At 48.7% G+C, this 13,176-nt stretch overlaps 1 protein-coding gene across 1 annotated transcript in view; it reads right to left on the bottom strand.

The window, feature by feature from the left end:
* RAB7A (RAB7A, member RAS oncogene family) overlaps window positions 1-13,176 on the bottom strand; it is a 72,664-nt gene that overhangs the window by 43,507 nt on the left and 15,981 nt on the right. The gene's annotated exons all lie outside the window — the stretch shown is intronic.

Here is a 13,176-nt window from a genome sequence, read left to right as displayed (position 1 = left end):
AGCTGCAGGGATGGGGCCCTCTGCCCACCCTGCTCTTTCCTTTCTTCCCTGTTCACGGGGGAGGAGAGATGGTTCTTAGTGACTGATTCCGTCTTCCAACTCTGCTGGTAAAGTGGATGCTCCCCCAAGACAATCCAACTCTTGCTGTCCATCCTCCTGTCATATGTGCTCCAGTTTGAACAAGTAGTCAGGTAGTGCCTGCAAAGCATCAGAAAAGGTAAAAGGAATGGGCCGGCATGTAAAAACGCTGCTTGCAACCCAGCATCCCATATGGCTGCTCCATTTTTGATCCAGCTCCCTGCTAATGTGCCTAGGAAAATAGAAGATGGCCCAAGTCCTTGCTTGGGACTTTGCCATTTAGATGGGAGACATGAATGGAGTTCCAGGCTCCTGGCTTCCACCTGGCCCAGTCATGGCCATTGGGGGAGTGAAGCAGCAGATGGAAGATCTTCCTCCCCCTGTCTGTATAACTGTCTTTTTCAAATAAATATATAAACTTTAAAAAAAAAAAAAAAAGTTTGGGGCCAGCACCGTAGCGCAGCGGGTAAAGCTAACGCCTACAGTGCCAGCAGCCCATATCGGTATTGGCTCGAGTCCCAGCTGCTCCACTTCTGATCCAACTCTCTGCTATGGCCTGGGAAAGCAGTAAAAGATGGACCAAGTCCTTAGGCTCCTGGCTTTGGATTGGCCCAATTCTGGCTGTTACAGCCATTTGGGGAGTGTACCAGAGGATGGAAGATATGTCTGTGTGTGTGTGTGTGTGTGCACATGTGGGTTTCCGTCTGCCTATTAACTCTGCCTTTCAAATAAATAAATAAATCCTTTAAAAAAAAAAAAAAAAGCTGGGGCTGGCACTGTGGAGTAGTGGGTAAAGCCTCTGCCTGCAGTGTTGTCATCCCATATGGGTGTCAGTTCGGTCTGAGTCCCAGCTGCTCCAGCTCTCTGCTATGGCCTGGGAAAGCAGAAGATGGCCCAAGTACTTGGGCACCTGCACCCATGTTGGAGACCTGGAAGAAGTTCCTGTTCCTGGCTTCAGAACAGATCAGCTCAGTTCCAGCTGTTGCAGCCATTTGGGGATTGAACCAGCAAATGGAATACCTCCCTCTCTGTCTCTCTCTCTCTCCCTCTGTAACTCTGCCTTTCAAATAAATAAATAATTTTAAAAAAAAGTTACATGGAAAAGTGACTTCAGAAAATTACCAAAGTTAACCCCAACCAGTCACAGCAGTCCTGAAGGGCTAAGGCTCCAAACAGTACACGAGGCAAAAATGCATACTCTGGGTCTGAGCTCCAGACAGACACATCACCTAGACACATGAGGTCCTGCTGGCATATAGCCACTCTGCCCTGAGGCCTGCACACAAGGACAAAGTCCCAGGACCAGACAAGGCTGAGCATCAGAGACGGCCTAGGTACGGCCCCCAGTAGTATCAGGGTTCTTCTGTCTGTGCTGCTGAGTTTCCATATTGTATTATGCAGGTCTTGGGCCTGTCCATGCTGATGTTTTCTCTTTTTGGTTGCCGAGACACAGAGCTGTGTCTCTCGTCCGCCCAAGGGCCAAGGGGTACTCAGCAGTGGGCCAGAAGTCCTGGGTGGGGCGTGTCAGAGGGAGGATTTATGGCCAGAAACAACAGTCTGGAGGGGCTTGGAGAGCTGATGGGAAGGGGGTCTTTCCCAAGGCAAGTTCTAGAGTGCCAGTTACCAGGTATTTCTAAGCAAAGCAGTGACTGTGTAGTCTGAGAGCCCAGCGGGCTTCCTCAGGAGCCACAGTATCCAGCACGGCCTGTGGCACTTGCGCGTGGACTGGCTTCACTGTGTGCACTGACTCGGCCCGCTAGTGATCATGGGCAGGAACAAGGTGGCAGGCTTGTCATTCCCCCTCCGCCCCCCAGTATGCATTTCCTTTATACACAGCAACGCAATGCGCAAGCAACTAGTGTTGCTGTCTCTTACATTTTTAACTGGCTCCAAACCTTTCAGGGCAGGCCCCAGTTTCTCCTACTCTCAAGCCCCTCCCCTTCCTGTCCCCATGCAGCTCTTTTCAACTCCCACCTGCTGGAGCATTTCCACTTTGAGCTAACTGGTTTGCAGTACATACTGTATCACTCCAGGCCTCTGCATGTGCTCTTTCCTCTCCGTAAAGCCGACACATGCAGGGCACCCCGCTGAGCTCCCCTGGGCTCCCAGAGATGCATCACAGGTAGATCGTGCCGTGAAGACCTTTAAGTCCAGCTGGGGCTGTGATACAGAGACCTAACGCCTACGGAGCAGGCTCACCTGTTCACAGGTACAAAGGAAGGACAAGCGTATAGCACTGCCTGACCCACCAGCTACTGAAGCTGAAAGGACAGCTTCTACAGGAGGTGGGTCTGGCAGACCTCTGCGGGGTGTGGCTGACACATGGAGAGGAGGCCTTTCAGGCAGTGAGTGGCCAGCCAGTGGTCAGAGCACACACCTCAGATGCAGAACCAGGTCAGGGAATGGTGGAGAGACCGCCCCCTTATTTCCAGGGCAAACTGCCCCACCCACTCCCACTGGTGCATTTTACTCTAGGTCTCCTAACTGAAACATATGGCCCTATAACTGATAATGGAACATTCTCCTAATCAGACATTACGTAGCTCTGACAGCAGCTCCTTCTCATCTCCTTCATTAGTCCAGGCTACAGTAGGAGAGTTTAACTCACTTATACTCTTCTTTCCTTTTCTGCATATGTCTTATTAGTATTCCTTGGTGGTTATCCAGGGACTACAATTAATAGCTTAAATTTACAAACTAGTTTGGGTGATTACAATTTCATCTTAACAGTATACAAATATTCTGTTCCTATACAAGTAAGGATGCTCCTAAATTTTCATAGAAAAATGGGATTTACAGGTAAGTTTATTTTGGTGCAAAAGGCTTTGAAATCTATGCATAGATTTTTCATAATACACATTTTCATAAGCTTTCTGAAGACCCCTCATATTCGTGCTTCATCTGTCTTTCCCCTTTTACACTGTTATTGCCACAGATGACATATTTATATGTCAAGTGCTCACTAAGACAAATCCCTTTATGCTTTTGTCTTTTCCAGACAAACAAAATAACAGCAAAACCGGCTTTTGTAATTACGTCTGTGGCTCCTTTTACCAGTATTCCCAACTTCTTTTTCTGGCTTCAAGGATCTAGTGTCTTCATTTCAGCCTGAGAAACTTCTGTCTATCCAGAAATATCGCAATTTCTCCTTCCCTCATGAAGGAGAGTTTGCTAGCTACAGAATTATTAGCTGGTAGTGTTTCTTCCTTCCGACTCTGGACATGTCGTCCTACGTCTTCTAGCCTCCGTGAGCTCTAGAGGAATCAGCCATCAGAACCTTACTAGGGACACTTCACACAGACAGTCCGCAGCTTAGGACGGCTCAACTTAGGGTTCTTGACTTTACAACAGGACAAAAGTGATACAAAGGCAGCAGGTTTTGATTTTTAATCAAATTTGAATTTTTATCTTTTCTCCATACAGCAACATGCATTATGACACTCTTGGAATGCTAGGCAGCGGTGGTGAGCCACAGCTGTCAGGTGGCCGAGAGATCACAAGGGGGAAACAAGAGGCACACTACAGTGGACCGGGTTGCTAAGGTGGAATGGTTAGTAGGTGAAGTGTGTTACATGTATTTTTGACACTATTTTCAACTTAGAGCAGGTTTTTTGGGCTATGAGGTGAGGAGCATCTGTGTGTCGCAAGTCAATTATCTTTCTGACTTCACAACTTGACTACATTGTGTCTCACAGCTGATTTCTGAACTCCCTGGAGTTCTTCCAGCTTACTGGATTGTATAAATTTATGTTTTTCATCAGATATGGGATATTTCAGTCATTAATTCTTCCCCAAAAAAACTTTTGTTCCTTTCTCTACTCTTCCGGAATTCCTCTAAGATATATGTTGGCTCACAGGCATTCAGGCTGTGTTAATTTTTCTTCACTCTTTTTTCTATCCCCAGACTAAATAATTTCAATGGTTATAAGACAGAAGAGAGAGAGGACACACAAAAATCAAGCCTCTCCCAAATTCACATAGAATCATTCCCAGCTCCCAGGCACTGAGAAGCAAAGTGTACCAAAACCCTGAGCACAAAAGACCCTGTACTGCCTATTAAGACTCCCCAACCAACATGCACACGCTCAGAACAGAACAGCTCAACCCACACGTCACCTTCCCGGGGAGATGGCAGTGTCAACCCACATGTCACCTTCCCGGGGAGATGGCAGTGTCAACCCACACGTCACCTTCCCGGGGAGATGGCAGTGTCAACCCACACGTCACCTTCCCGGGGAGATGGCAGTGTCAACCCACACGTCACCTTCCCGGGGAGATGGCAGTGTCAACCCACACGTCACCTTCCCGGGGAGATGGCAGTGTCAACCCACACGTCACCTTCCCGGGGAGATGGCAGTGTCAACCCACACGTCACCTTCCCGGGGAGATGGCAGTGTCAACCCACACGTCACCTTCCCGGGGAGATGGCAGTGTCAACCCACACGTCACCTTCCCGGGGAGATGGCAGTGAGCAACACTGCCATTTGGAGTGTGTTCTTTGCAAAAGAAGCAATCACACCTGCAAAGAACACTTAGCCAGGTCAAACCGAAGAACCACGTGCTGAGGGGGATGGACCACAGAAGCAGGCAGTGCGGCTAACCCTCCCTCTCCAACCCAATAAAAACTCCGGTTAAGCCTCTACTGGGGAGCGAGTCGAGGCCCTGCTGTATCCTTGTACTGGAGCATAAGCCACAAAAAACCTGGTCTGAGTTGAATGCAGACTTACTGACAAGTTCTATTTGCAAGTGAACCAAAGAACATCCCTTTTACCCTCAAGTCCATAGTTATGCTTTCTGAAGTTTATTACTTGCAGTCAGCCACAATATGAGATAGAAAATTCCAGAAATAAGCAAACTATAAGTTTTAAACTGTACTGAGTAGCATTTTGAAATCTTTCACCATTTCACATACCAGAACATCAACCATCTTTTTGTCTAGTGTGTGTACACTTACACACTAACTGTCCACACTAATCATTCAGTAGCTGCTTTGGTTATCACATCTACTGCTTCATGTGTTACTGATCACATGTGTTCAAGTAAGCCTTATTTTAGATACTAACGGCCCCAAAGCATAAGAGGAGTGATGCAGCCGGCGCCGCGGCTCACTAGGCTAATCCTCCACCTTGCGGCGCCAGCACACCGGGTTCTAGTCCCGGTCGGGGCGCCGGATACTGTCCCGGTTGCCCCTCTTCCAGGCCAGCTCTCTGCTGTGGCCAGGGAGTGCAGTGGAGGATGGCCCAAGTGCTTGGGCCCTGCACCCCATGGGAGACCAGGATAAGTACCTGGCTCCTGCCATCAGATCGGCGCGGTGCGCTGGTTGCAGCGCGCCGGCCGCGGCGGCCATTGGAGGGTGAACCAACGGCAAAGGAAGACCTTTCTCTCTGTCTCTCTCTCTCACTGTCCACTCCTGCCTGTCAAAAAAAAAAAAAAAAAAAAAAAAAAAAAGAGAGAGTGATGCTGGCAATGCAGACATGCCAAAAAGAAACCGTAAAAGTGCTCACGTTAAGACGATGAAAAGAAGGGCCAGGCTGTGGCATAGCTAGTAAAGCCATGGCATGAGGTGCTGGCACCCCAAGTGGGCACCAGTTTGAATCCCAGCAGCTCCACTTCCAATCCAGTTCCTCACTAATGTGCTTGGGAAGGCAGTAGAGGCTGGTCCAGGTGCTTGGGCCCCTGTACCCATGTGGGAGACCTGGAAGCAATCCTGGTTTCAAACTGGCCTGGCTCCAGCCACTGCAGCCACTTGGGGAATGAACCAGCAAATGGAAAGTCAGTCAGTCTCTCTCTCTCTCTCTCTCTCCACTCCCACCACCCATCTCTAACTCTGCCTTTCAAGTAAACTAATCTTAAAAAAAAAAAAAAAAAAAGAAATCATATGGTGAAGTTGCTAAGAATCAATCTTCTATGAAATCACGGAGGAGAAAGAGATTCATGCTGGTTATGTTGTTGCACTTCAAGTTGTAGCCACAGTACAAGATCAAGTGCTTAGTTAAGACAGAAAGGGTTAGGGCCAACGCTGTGGCGCAGCGGGTACAGCCACGCCTGCAGAGCCAGCTCCCACATGGGTGCCGAATCAAGAACTGGCTGCTCCACTTCTGATCCAGCTCTCTGCTATAGCTGGGAAAGGAATAGAAGATGAAGATGGCCCAAGTCCTTGGGTCCCTGCATCCATGTGGGAAACCTGGAGGAGGCTCCGGGCTTCCCGGCTACAGATAGGTGCAGCTTCAGCCGTTGCAGCCAACTAGGGAGTAAACCAGCGGATGGAAGACCTCTCTCTCTCTCTCTCTCTGCCTTTCAAATAAATCAATAAATCTTTAAGATAAAAAAGGGGATTAAATTTGTGGGGAACAGACAGGAACAGAAAATGTGTTGACTGATGGCAGCATGCCTTGCCAGAGAGCACTGTATACAGCCATGCGTTGCTTAACAATGACTATGTTATAAGAAGTGCACAATTAGGCAATTCTGTCATTGTGCAAACATCATAGATCATAGTGACACAAATATGGACGCCTGTGCAGTCACTAGGCGATACAATTTTATGGGACTATTCTTGTACATGCAGTCCACTGGTCAAAATATTGTTTTGTGGCACAAGGCTATATATATGGTTCAGTGCTACCCACCATCTCAGGCATCCCCTGGGGAACTCGGAATACATCCCCTAGTGAAAAGGGAGGGCTACAGCATTCTATCTCTGCCCTACATTTTTCTTTTTGGTTCTTTTTTGTAACTTACTTTTTATTCTCATTTTGTTCAGAGACTATATTCCTGATCTTGATCCCATTAGCTCACTGAACATTCTGAAGCTGGTTATTCAGTATCTTTGATCAGTAATTCCAGTATCTGAGCTTCCTAGGGGATGCGTTCTGTTAACTTGTGTGGCTTGTGATGTTTGTTGTGAAATGGGCATTTTGCGTATAATGTGACACTGTGGAAATCGGAGCATCCTTTCTTCACAGACAGCTGATTCTCGGTCATTAAGAGCCACAATAGTTAGTATCTCAGTACAGCGCTCACACAAGACAGCAGCCTTGCCTTCTCGGACTTCCCAAGAGTCCATTAGGTTCCAGAGGTTCAAAATAGTAGATTCCAATTCTCTTTCCAGCTGAACGTGGTACAGGAATCCACCTTCAGGTATCCCTTCTCCATCAGTTTGACTAACAACCATGCCCAATCTGTAGTCTTTTAATTTAATGAAGATCAGTGACCCAGTCCAATTTTTAGAACTTAACAGAACGCTCATTCAGAGCCTGAATCACTGCTATTTCTCTCAGTAGAAAGGCCAGGGTATTGGGCAGGCAGGTTTGATCTGGTCACTGTTATGCAAAAGGATCCTGTTGAGTCATCCACATAAACACCTTCTGCAAACCTCCCGTAACCAGAGAACACTACCACAGCAAAGGATCCGGTGAGTGGCTGAAGTAAAAATAGTTTAATAGAAAAGCAGATGTTAAGACATAAAACTAGTGGATGCTGGGTTGCAGCACTGTTCAAAACAAAAGAGAAATGTAGTAAGAGGTTGCAGAGGGGCTGCTGCTGTGGCGTGGTGGGCTAAGCCTCCACCTGCGGCGCAGGCATCCCATATGGGTCCTGGTTTGTGTCTGGGTTGCTCCTCTTAAAATCCAGCTCTCTGCTCAGGAAAGCAGTGGAAGAGGGCCCAAGTGCGTGGGCCCCTGCACCTGCACGGGATACCCAGAATAAGCTCCTGGCTTCTGACTGCCCTGGCTGCTGCTGTTGGAGCATTTGGGAAGTGAACTAGCAAATCAAAGACCTTTCTCTCCATCTGCTTCTCTCTAACTCTCTCTTAAAAAAATAAAATCTTAAAAGGCGCCGCGGCTCACTAGGCTGATCCTCCGCCTTGCGGCGCTGGCACACCAGGTTCTGGTCCCAGTCAGGGCGCCGGATTCTTTCCCGGTTGCCCCTCTTCCAGGCCAGCTCTCTGCTGTGACCAGGGAGTGCAGTGGAGGATGGCCCAAGTCCTTGGGCCCTGCACCCCATGGGAGACCAGGAGAAGCACCTGGCTCCTGCCATCGGATCAGTGCGGTGCGCCGGCCACAGCGCGCCAGCTGCGGCGGCCATTGGAGGGTGAACCAACGGCAAAAGGAGGAACTTTCTCTCTGTCTCTCTCTCACTGTCCACTCTGTCAAAAAAAAAAAGGTAGAGAAAGAACATGAAATATAACTTACACTGAGGGCCTTTATTACGGAAGCCACTATCCAGCGCTCTGAAGCACTAACTCACTGTATGAAGCACACATCAGAACTTGAATAATTGGCTGAAATATTTATCTTGCTTTGTTTTATTGAAAGCATCTTTCTGGAAACATAAACAAGAAAGGATAAAAAGAACGATCCACACAGATAAAGTATTTAGCTTTCACTGCAGCAATCTTCTCTAAGTCGCCATTTAAAAAAATATTTTATTTATCCATTTTTATTTGTTTGAAAGGCAGAGAAACAGAGAGAGATCGATCTTCCATCAGCTGGTTCACTCCCCAGATGGCAGGACTGGCTAGCTAGCACTGGGCCAGGCCAAAGCCAAGAGCCTGGAACTCCATCCAGGTCTGCCACACCAGTGGCAGAGGTTCAAGCACTTGGACCATCTTTAGCTGCTTCCCCAGGCACATTAGCAGGAAGTTAGATCGGAAGTGAAGCAGCTGGGACTCAAACTGGCACGCATATGGGATGCCAGTGCTCACAGGCAGTGGCTTAACCCACTGTGCCACAAAGCTGTGCCACTAAATCTTTAAAAATCTTTTTTAGAAGATTTAGTTTGTTTATTTTAAAGAGTTACACAGGGAGAGAAGGGGTGGGGGCCTCTTCCATACACTGGTTCACTCCCCAATTGGCAGCAATGGCTAGAGCTACACCAATCCAAAACCAGGAGCCAAGAGCCTCCATTGCTTTCCCAGGCCATAGTGGAGCTGGATCAGAAGTGGAGCAGCCAGGACTTGAACCAGCGCCCATATGGGATTCCAGCACCGCAGGCAGCAGCCTGCTACACCACAGTGCTGGTCCCTCCTCAGTGACTATTTTGTATCAGTAGTATAAGCCAGGACTTACAGTGCCTGGAAGCTAATGCTCTAATAAAAGGAGGTCTTCAGAAACAGCAGGAACTACCAGCAACTGACCAGTGAGTGGCTATGCACCTGGATGTGCTCACTGGTGAACAACAAAGGAAGCCGAGAGCTTGTGTCCTGCGGCACCAGGGGCACGTTGGTCCTGTTGTTCAGCAACTCTGTGTGCTTGTGTGTGCTTCCTCGTCCGTGCAAAGCCTGTACAGAAGGCTCTCCTGGCTTTACAGCCACAGCCACCATCTAGGTAAATATGACCCCATCATGTCTTGGCTGTTTTAATTAACAGTTTAATCCTTTCGACCACAATTTCCCTCAGATATCACTGTTTGTCACTCTTCCATATATGAAATGATGACAAAAATGTGAAAAATGAACACAAAACCTTTTGCTTTTAACTAGCCACATCCCAGTCCTTCCTAGCTGGGCCCTTGCACAGCAACGTACTCAAGTATCACAAAGCCCAACTGCAATCATCGGTGTGGTGCTTGCTTTCCTACTGCTTTCAGTCCAATTCTTTCCCCTCATTTTCAGGCCATCCCCGTCTCAAATCACCTCCCAAGAATGCCTGCCTTCCCAGACAGCCTGTTTCCCAGTTCTGCCACACTGACACATCACAAAGTCGCAAGTGCGCTTTCCCTCCCCTCTCCATGTGTCCCTCTTAGTCAAGAAAACCCAAATGGAGAAAAGAACTCTGCCCCAAGTTCAATCTACAATACAGATTCTAGGGTGTGGGTGTGGGTGTTTGGCACTGCTGTAAATATGTCACTTAGGATTTCTGCATCCCGTATTAAAGTAACTGGGTTTTGATGCCAGCCCTGCTCTCGATCCCAGCTCCATGCTAATGCACACCATTGGAGAGGCTTAGGTACTTGGGTCCCTGGTATCCACATGGGAGACAGAGATAGTGATGAGGGCGGGAGGGAGGGAGGGAGGGAGGGAGGGAGGGAGGGAGGGAAGGAGGGTTATTCCATCTGCTGATTGACACCCCAAATGGTTGCAATGGCCAGGGTTGGGCCAAGTCAAAGTGAGGAGCCAAGAGCTTCATCCAGGTCTCCAATGTGAACAGCAGGGGTCCAAGTACTTAGGCTCTCTTCCACTGCTTTTCCCAGGCATATTAACAGGTAGCTGGACTGGAAGTGGGATGCTGGCACTGGAGGCGGTGGCTTAACCTGCTACACCAACACCAGCCAGAAGTTGTTTTTCTTTACTGGACTGTTTCTTTAAACCCTAATTTTTAATTTAAAAGGCAGAGACAGAGGGAGGGAGGGAACGAGAAGCAGAGAGATATGGAGAAACAGATCTTCTATCCACTCATGGGCTCCCCAGATGCCTACTACAGAGGCAGGGCTAGGCCAGACAAAAGCCAGGAGTCCAGAACTCAATCCGCATTTCCCACGTGGGTGACAGGGACCCGAGCATCATCCTCTGCTGTCTCTCTATAATCCTATGGCTTCTCACGCACTGCTTCCGAACCATGTGAGGACTTCACAAGTCCTTCACAGCCAAGGATAACAACATGTGTATACATGTATATATACACCTACCAAAAGCCACTTGGGGAACATTGTTTAGTTCTTTCAGATGGTTAACCACTGGAGAAAGATAAATTCATCGGTGACCCATCTTTCAAGCCCTCTCTACTAGGGTACGTAAGCACATATATAAAATCCAGTTACAAAATAAGCTGTGACTAATCCCAGAGATCCCATAAAATGTAAGAACAGTAGGGGATGAAGTAGTTAGGTACAGCTTCAAAAGTGCAGCTAGTACCCGAGTCTGGCATGAGGCCGACAGGTAGAGCACTAGAGAGGGGACACAGAGACAAAGTCAAGTGTCAGGAATCAAGATGAAGGAAGAGAGGGCACAGTATGAGGATGCAGAGGTGAGTGAAGCAACTCCGGGCAACACGAAGCCTGTGGGAGAAGAGGCAAAGCCAGTAAGGCAGGATGGCGTCAGTTTGTGGGGAGTGCCAATGAGGGGCAACAGGAAAACACAGCGTTCTAAAGACAGGTGAGGGGCTGGCTTTGTGTCTCAGCCGGCTAAGCTGTCACTTGGGACGCCAGCATCCCTTTTTAGAGCCACTGGTTGGTTCACCTGTGTCCCATATCAGAATGCCTGGTTTGAGTCCTGGCTACTGCACTTCCAACACAGCTCCCTGCAGTAATGTCCTGGGAGGCAGAGGGTGATGGCTCCTCTACTTGAGTCGCTGACATCCATGTGGGAGACCTAGATGACGTTTCAGGCTCCTGACCTCATCCTGGCTCAGCCCCCACTGCTGTGGGCAACTGAGGAGTGAACCAGCAGATGGAAGATCTCTACATCTCCCTCGGCCTTTATTAAAAATAAACAAGGAAGGCCGGCGCCCCGGCTCAATAGGCTAATCCTCCGCCTTGTGGCGCCAGCACACCGGGTTCTAGTCCCGGTCGGGGTGCCGGATTCTGTCCTGGTTGCCCCTCTTCCAGGCCAGCTCTCTGCTGTGGCCCGGGAAGGCAGTGGAGGATGGCCCAAGTCCTTGGGCCCTGCACCCCATGGGAGACTAGGAAAAGCACCTGGCTCCTGCCATCGGATCAGCACAGTGCGCCGGCCACGGCGGCCACTGGAGGGTGAACCAACGGCAAAGGAAGACCTTTCTCTCTGTCTCTCTCATTGTCCACTCTGCCTGTCAAAAAAAAAAAAATAAATAAACAAGGGGCTGGTGCTGTGGTACAGCGGGTTAAAGCCCCAGCCTGCAGCGCTAGCATCCCATACTGGAACCACTTCGAGTCCTGACTGCTCCAATTCCAATCCAGCTCTCTGCTATGGCCTGGGAAAGCAATGGAAGATGGCCCAAGTCTTTGGGCCCCCTGCACACATGTGGGAGACCCAGAAGAAGCTCCTGGCTCCTGGCTTTGGATCAGCCCGGTTCTGGCCGTTGCAGCCATATGGGGAGTGAACCAACAGATTGAGGGCCTCTTTCTCTCTGTCTCTCTCTCTGTCTCTGTAACTCTTTCAAATAAATAAAATACATCTTTTAAAAAAAAATTTCTACCTGCTGGTTAACTCCCAAAATGGCCTCAACAGCTACAGCTGGGCCAGGCTGAAACCAGGAGCCAGGAATGCATCTGGATCTCCCATGTGGGTAACTGGAGCCCATGTATCTGCTTCCTTCCCAGGCACATCAGCAGGAAGCTGGAGAGAAAGTGGAGCAACGGGAATCAGCACTCCAGCAGGGTGCACTGTCTCAAGCAGTGGCTTAACTTGCTGTACCACAATACTGGACTCACCACTTGGAAATTTTTACTTCAAAAGAAACAGAGGGGGTCGGCGCTGTAGTGCAGCGGGTTAACACCCTGGTCTGAAGTGCCGGCATACCATATGGGCGCTGGTTCAAGACCCAGCTGCTCTACTTCCGATCCAGCTTTCTGCTATGGCCTGGGAAAGCAGTGGAAGATGGCCCAAGTCCTTGGGCCCCTGCATCCCCATGGGAGACCTGGAAGAAGTTCCTGACTCTTGGCTTCGGATCAACACAGCTCTAGCCATTGCAGCCATCTGTGGAGTGAACCATCAGAGGGAAGACCTTTCTCTCTCTCTGTGTAACTCTGACTTTCAAATAAATAAATACATTTTTTAAAAGAAACAGAATAGTCAAAGTATCCCTCTTTCAAAATCATTTAACTAAAACTGGACAACAAAATTTACAAAGGAAGGGACTGGTATTGTGGCACAGTAAATTAGGCAATCTTTCAAATACATAAGTAAATCCTTCAAAAATCTTATTTATTATTTTTTTAACAAACACTATTGTTGGGTCGTTGTCGTGGCGCAGCAGTTAGAGCTGCCGCCTGCGACACCGGCATCATATATAGGCGCCAGTTCAAGTCCCAGGTGCTCCATATCCAATCCAGCTCCCTGCTAATGCTCTGGGAAAAGCAGCAGCAGATGGCCCAAGTGTTTGGGCCCTTGCAACCCATATGGGAAAACTTTAAGAAGCTCCTAGCTTTGGTCTGGACCAACACTAGCTGTTGCAGCCATCTGGG

This window comes from Oryctolagus cuniculus, chromosome 10, assembly GCF_051225735.1.
Source record: "Oryctolagus cuniculus isolate XC-2025 breed Fujian yellow rabbit chromosome 10, ASM5122573v1, whole genome shotgun sequence".
Lineage (NCBI taxonomy): Eukaryota > Metazoa > Chordata > Mammalia > Lagomorpha > Leporidae > Oryctolagus > Oryctolagus cuniculus.
The sequence above is the reverse complement of the archived record's forward strand: the minus strand, read 5'-3'. Positions and strand labels throughout refer to the sequence as shown.